Genomic DNA, 8,045 nt, shown 5'->3' on the forward strand with positions numbered 1-8,045 from the left:
CACATGTTGTATACACAGGTGGCCTGGTGATGACAATGCTGTGATGAGACCGATTGCTGATTTTTTTTTTAGAGTTGATTACTCAGAGGTTTGCACCACTTTCAGTAATGTCAGTGATGACATTCCATGGTGAGGAATTTTAAGGGGTCAAATCGGGAGGTCGATACTGATATGTTGTGACAGCAATTTGCGTGACGATACATACTACGTTTTGTAATGAAAAAGCACTGGATAATTTTTTTTCTCCTTATATATTTTGTAATGGGAAAAGTTGAATCATTATTTTTTTTCCTACAAGGGAAACTTGTAATTGGGATTAAGGGTTTTTTATGGTAACTTTACATAGGATTTCTACTATAGAGATGATGTAGAATTTATCTTGGGATACGTAAGATAGAAGGGATATTCAGCATTATGTTTGATTGAGGTTAGCTGTATGAACATTACAGGGGTTTTCCTGTATAGACATTATGGGTTTTTTGATGGTATATTTGTCAGATACGGGATTAATAATTAGTGGTCAGTTAGTAATAATAATTCTCCCAGTAAGCGTAATAGGAGTCAGTAGATAGAGATCATATTTTATTTTAGTGAAGAATTTTAGTCCTTAATAATTGACTATGAGATTGGGTATATTAGTTCATGACAGATTCGTGTGTTAAAGCAAGACTTTATTTGTTCTAGGATCATGTAGACTTGTCAAAAAGTCAGTTAGAACCTATTAATGACGAAAGACGGGCACATGATGACTTTAGAGAATTCCCAACTTCACATGAGGGTGACAACGAAAACAACTTAGGATCTGCAACACCAGAGGTCGGATCTTCACACTGGCGACGATGTTACGGGTCACTTTTGCAAGGACGAGATATCGTCGATGGATCATCTCAGGAAAAATTTTGGGACAAATCAGGACGCACTTGCATGGGAGTCACAGGATATTTCAAGTCAGCTTCAAGGTGGCGGTTACGATTCCTTCATCGCAAGACGTCAAATCTACAGTTTAGCAAAAGTGTTAAGATACACCTAAAGGGGTCGCAGATGCTTAAAAATGGCGCATGCAGAGGCGGTTAAGTTCCGCCTACACTGGAGACAGTTACGGTTCCACCGCTAGAGGATAACAATGGAGATGAATTCTTCTTCGATGAACACCACACAGTTCCAGTGATTGCAGTTATGTAGATATATTGATAGTTGAAATATGTATTGTAGGAGCTATCTTGCAAACATTATGAACTAGTATATACCAGTAGCCAATGTTGTGTGTGACAGGGGTGCACAAAAGACAGAGGTGGCCAAGCTATATTAAAGTCACTAGTAGCAACATATAATATTAAATAGTGGGGTTGATAACCATAGCTCTTGCCGGTTAGAGACAGATGCAAAACGCTGGATTCCTCGAAGATGCTGAAATGAAAAAACAATCAGAAAGCTTACCGGCACATATATATAAAAGACTAAAACTAAAGAGGTCAACCAGATTGCTTGCAGGAATGTGATCAGACTAGAGACGCTAAAGATGACGTATACAATAAGTATGTAGGCTAAGTTGACATGCCGTCATCTGTGGTCATTCATTTGTTTTGAAACAGTCCAAGCTCCCTGCTTGAGACAACTACCCCGACCTATAATTCAAACGGCCTACGTGATCTGTAGCGTGTCTCATTTGATTGTGTGTTCGTATGTAACTATGTCATCTGATAGTATGTTCATATGTTAGAGCTACTATCTGCTTCCTTCATAACTTGTAACAGAGATGTAGAACAGAGCAGAACAGAGTTAGATATCGTCATTAGAAGACCTGTACCTCTTTACCTAAGCTTTATCATGTAGAGAGAGTAGAATTAGCCATCATCATTGGCAGAAGCGATCAAGCTATCGTTATTAGAAGACTTGTACAATCATATCTGATCTTCAGCATGTAAACCTTCAGAAGAATATATATATTTTTATACTTCGTGTTTTCTACAAGAACCTCCTCACCATGAGTTTAACACATCGTCGTCATAAACAAGAAGATAATCCCGACTTCGTAAGTGATCTACAAACCCCAAGACACTCCATTGAAGATGGAAGTGCAATACCAACCGACTTAGCGTAAGATTATCGCAAGTCTAACATTACCTCATAGGGCGCCTTATCATACAAGGCACAAGCCCTAATATATGTAGCGTGCATGCATCCCAGCGTCGATTGGTGAGTGTGAGTTCATTACGCATGTCACAGAAAATGACATATAATCTCGGGTATGTGAATTGGCAGAGGAATTGGATTGCCAACTGTCAAAGAAGACAAGTGCTTTTGGTGTAGGAGGGGCGTTGCAGGTCCGTCGGACAAGATGGATTCGAAGTCACCATATAGGAAAATGGGTTTTCCCTAGAGTATTTTTTGACTTTGATAAACTATGAATGTTTGGATAGAAAAAAGAAAAGGGGGTACTTACTTAAATATGATTTTGAGAGGAATATGATAGTTTAATGTTTTTTTTTTTTTTTTTTTTTTTTTTGTGGGGGGGTGTCATTCTTAACTCATTTTATTCCATTTTCATGTTAGCTAATTTTGGGAAGTAAAAAGTATATTTTTGTAACAGCGAGAATTTATATTAGCCTAGTTTGAAACTTTGATTTTCAGCTAACGTCAGAAATGGTTTCCAACATGAAAAGGTAGGCCACGTTACCAGTTAGGTGTTTTTTGTTTCATTTGTTTAAACAAGTGTCATTTGACCTCGTTAGATATATATATATATATATATATATATATATATATATATATATATATATATATATGCATATAATATGAAGGGTGAAACAATATGCAAATGTACAAACACTTCTCGTAAGCCACAGCTTCAAAAGACGTCATTGATAAGTAACGAGTTTAATACACAGAAAGTGTTTGTGACATAATTCATTACTTATTACATAACTTTCAATAAACAAAGAATATGGTTTTCTACATTCTATTTTTTCCCCTTGATCCATGAATTAACTTTCTCAAAAGATAAAACTTATCTCTCGCTGATTCTTCCCATCAGAACAGACGCATACACGAACACTTCGTTTGAGGAAACTTCCATTGCAAACTCAACTTAAAAGTTGAGGTGACCTTAAGCAGCAAATCCCACTAATGAAAACATTCTTCTCCCGTCTTGACACCGCTATTTCGAAATGTAATGTTAAAAGATACAATGGTTCGCCACACTCTTCTTCTGACCATCTTCGTAGGCCAGCAAGAAATATGTCGCGAATTTTTCACCTTTAACTTACTTAGGTTCTAGCCCGGTGGTCTGGGAAATAACAAGGTCTGAAGGACTAGACTCGACAACTCGGTGGAGGGATTGAGGAAGCAAGGTTTATAGTCCATGAGCCAGACACTCAAATTTTGGATTTGACTACCACCAATGGGGACTAATAGCCATTGTATTTTTTGGTTAGCTTAGTGTCTGAGGTACATGAAAACATGTGATGGACATTTCAGAAATCCAGCTTAATACCCTTATGGCGGCCACCTTTAAAGATGGCCGCCGTTTTTACCAAAATTGGCCAGATGTCAGAAATTTGCCTCCTGCCTTCCATAATTTTGTTTCAGACCAAATCTAATTGTTTGATATTATAGTATACAAGATTATCAAGGAGAAATACATACTTTTGGGTGAATTTTTAACATAATTTATTTTTAAATCATAAGAAATATGAGGAAAAATCACTAATTTTTGCATTTTTTCAACTTTTTTTTTCATTTTCCTTGTATTTGTCCATAAGTTTAGTTCTTACTTAGGTATTACCTGACTCTTAGCCTTATTAAGTACCTCCTTGTAGAAATATCTGCTAATCCACATGAAATATTTACATACAAATGACATGTGCAATCTGATTCAGATATTCCCCTCCATCTACGACATTGAATTATATATATACTTGTATATATTATGGCAAACGTACTGTCCCTAGTAAATTGTTTTATGTTTTGAGTAAAATTCAACATATTATAAACTTATTATGGCATATTAAAAACACACATTACATATGATGAAATGGGTGTTCTCTTTTTGTACCTGATCCACAATTTGATATTCAGTCCTCATCACTTTCGGAATCCTCTGAATCTAGTTCCATTTCTTCTTCTTCATCAACCATGTTGGAGCATGCTGTAATCTTACAGGCTGCTGTGCATTTAAGTCCATTTGTAATGCATGAGCAGTTTGCTGGTTGACACTGTCTGGAACATTTGCAGGACATTAAACTGAGGACAACTTCTGGGGCTGGCATAGTCGTCATCCACTGAATCAGCAGATTCCCTTCACTCATTGTCCATCCATGGCCATCATTTGGATTTGGAATACAAATGGCTGACTGGTAATTAGCACGAAGTGTGTGCTGGTACAAAGTGTTCTGGCAAGGTGGTAACTAGCCTGATTCAACATCCCCTTGGCGGCTCTGAAACATTTCGTACCTTAGTTGATTAACTCTCAGACATTTTGTGTTGCGCGAATACAATTTACATGTGAATTCGTCAATGAGTTCAAATATTGCACCAGAAAGCTGCCACTTGAACCAAGTTCAGAAAGCCAAAAGCCACTTGATATTTCTGGTTTTGAATGATTAGTTTTAATGCCTTCAGCTTGCCTTGTCCAGCCAATGCACTAATAGTGTCGCATCCAGTCCATGCATGAAGGTCTAATAACGCATTTCTCACACCATCCCCAATAGCACTACTCAATTTGCTGGTGTCGACCAGTCTGATGCGCAGTCTAGTGCCCCTTCTTATGAATATTTGACTCTTTATCAGATGGCTTAGAGCAAGACAAATGATTAAAACCTGTGTCATCTGATATTAATAGCAGTGAGTTGAATTCTTCTCCTGCATGCTTAGTATGTAGAAGCAAACGAGTATCAGCTTCTTCTTGACTTGATGCCAGTTCTTCAACTATTTGACAGTCATTCTGGGTGAGTTTCAGACATTTGTTTCCAAATGTTACAAACATGACTTTCTCTCCAAGTTTCACTCTTTTCTCAGGATCTTTCCAGCTTTCAGCCAGGAATGCAGTCAGGTTGTTCTTGCTTTCTGTACAAGTGAGCAGCCTCCTCCAATTCTTTATCTTATGGCCTGGTCTAATCTACTTAAATGCTATACCCATCTGTGAACCATGTCCACGGCTTTCCCGTTCAGCAGTCTTGATTGATTGGTCTCTTTAGATATCAAACACTATATCAATTCTTTTACTTTTTTGGCTTGCATAAAGAATCTGGCTAAGCACTTTATCTGATAACTCATCAAAAGTATGATTCTCTCCTTGGGTCTTTTGAATGAGAGCCATGGCATCAATAATTGTAGCATGAGGCTCACTTATTTCTTCTGCTGGATGTACTTTTCCTTCCAAATGCTTCCCCAAAACAGCCTTATTGGTTTTCTTCATAGTGCCATCAGCATTAGCTAGTGCCCAAGGTAGAGGACCAAGAGGGTGACTGAAAACATCTAACATGTCCAACTTACGTTTCTGTGCTATCAGAAGCATGTTACCAAAAACCCGGTGATCTGCCTTGAGCATTCCTTCAGTCTTTGTTCCCTTGATAGTTCTTCCTTTCTTCATGTTGTGGAAGGTTTTCAGGTTCAGTCTGTTTATGGTATCATAGAATCCCTCCCCCTGCTGTAGACGCTGTACTTGAAACTTTAGGTACGCTTCCTCTCCCTTTTGTTTTGCTGACAATAAATCCTGGGAGACCTCTGGGGGCGCAGCTGCTCCAGTGGAAAGGCTGACTACATCTAAGGGGTCTTGCTGGAAAGGATTGATCCAGTTATTTTCAAGCAGATCTACTAGTGATGATACGTCAGCTTCATCTCTCATAATGCGAGTTAATTCAGGTTGGATGACTTAGACTTGAACAATGGATGGATATTCTTTCCCGTAACTGCCTCACAGCAGCAGCTCGGTGTTCTGCTGTTAAATAATAGCGAGACACAGTACCAGGTTTAAGACTAAATCCACGTGTACCACCAGCAGTTTGGGTGTCCTTGTCGACAGTTTCTTCAGTAGTTTGGTCTACTGCAATGCGTGCAAATGGATTAGTTGAACTGAGTTGTACTGAAAATCCACCATTAAGAAAATGAGCATACAACTGTGGAAAATTCTCCTTCAAATGAGTCATCTGTGCATAGTACACAGGGAGATATCTGGCATAGTTGGTTTTGTCCATCACAAAACACCAAGGAATTACCTCACGAATGCATGCTATATGAAGCAGCCAGTCACCTTCCCTGTCAGCTCGCAAGAGCCCAAGAAGTGTCAACCATTTCTATGTATGTCATCCAGTATGATGCCAACGGACCCTTGTTTTTCATGTCACACATATATTCATGGAACAGCTGCAAGACTCTTTTGCAAGAGTTGTTTTCCAATACATCATGATAAATTGAAGCACATATGTTCTGATGCAGTTCATTTAGTACACCTTTAGCTTCAGATAAACATGGTAGAGCATCAGGGTGTTATCTTCTAGGGCCATTCCTGAAATGCATGCCAGGCAAGCCTCATTAAGGCTTCATACATGAGCTTATGAAAACGTACTGCTCTGTTGTATTGTTTTCCTTCTAGCACTTTGTTAATAGATCCCTCAGCAATAACTCCAGATTCCACAGCTAAATCCCGTAGTCTTGCATCACCATACATTTTTCCAATTGTAGACATAAAATTGCATATTAGAAATTCCCCATCATTAATACAATCTTTCCATATTTTTCTGGATACTTCCATGCAATTTCTGTTGCCTTAGCAAACAAAGCTTGATCCAGGACAACTGCTATGCTGTCTAGGTGGAGTGATGACTGAATAGTGATGGATTGATGGAGGATTTCCTGTGCAGTTGTCATTTCTGTTGCAGGAGCATTTATTGTTGGTAGGTACCCAACTGTGTCTAATGCAACTGGAATATTGTCTCTGGTTAAAATGTTGAAGCCTGTCCACGAACTTACAGTTTGATTTGTTGGGTCCTGTGCCCGCTCTATTATAAATAGAATATTTCTCCGCTGTGCCCTCCAAGCAGCATCCTTTAATACTTCAGAAAGGTCAGCTGGTGTTACTGGTGCTGGACCATTCCTTTTGCCTGCAGTATACACTGGAAGTGGTATGTCAGAGGATCTGATTTTTCTCTTCTTGTCCTTTTTGCTGATGGATAATTGTGGTTTAGGTGGGGCACATGTCATCGATTTGGCCTGTACAATTATTCCATTCACACGATGTGAAGTTCCTGCTCCACTGAGTACCTCCTCTTGTCTGTCAATGTTATCAAATGCTAGCACTGTAGGAACACCAGGATGGATATCTGAAGGTAATGGGAGCCTATTGTTATCTGTGTTCTCTAGCTTTTCAAGACAGAGTGCAGTGTCAATCTCTTCTAAAACTGAATATGAACATGAATGTCCCAATCGATTCAGCTCAACATTTCCTGTAAGTGTTTTTACAACCAAAGGAAGCAGGACATGCTTGGGTGTAAGCACCTTACATACAGTCACACCAGAGATAATGTCTTGAGCAATAGACCATGACAACCTATTAACACGCAAGGTGGGTGCCTGTTCTTTTCCACAAAGTAAGATGCAGAGAAACTTCATGAGATTGTCTGGTATGGGCAAATATCCTTCACTAAGTTCTTGAGGGTGTGGAGGCCATGTTTGTTCTGGGATTTCACATTTTATTTCATGGCGTAAAAACTGGGCAATCTTGACTATTAAACAATCAAAGTCATCATTTTGGGTATATGCCTGAAGTTTGTTCTTTAACAGTACATTTTCATTAATGACTGATTCGTACGACAAATTGTCAGGTCTCAGATAGACCAGGCGAGATATGGTGAAGAAATGTAATGCCTCTCCAAACTCAGCCTCAAGTTTACGGCGTAGATGGTTCTTTGTGGCATCCGTAACTTCATATATTCCTTTCTGGCTCATGAAGGTTATAACCTTTGATGTGAGCTCAGTTAAGGGAAGAATTCGTGGTTTATTGAAAAGATCATTACGAATAAATTCACTCAACATTTTCAGTGCTTTCT

The sequence above is a fragment of the Macrobrachium nipponense genome, chromosome 18 (assembly GCF_015104395.2).
Source record: "Macrobrachium nipponense isolate FS-2020 chromosome 18, ASM1510439v2, whole genome shotgun sequence".
Lineage (NCBI taxonomy): Eukaryota > Metazoa > Arthropoda > Malacostraca > Decapoda > Palaemonidae > Macrobrachium > Macrobrachium nipponense.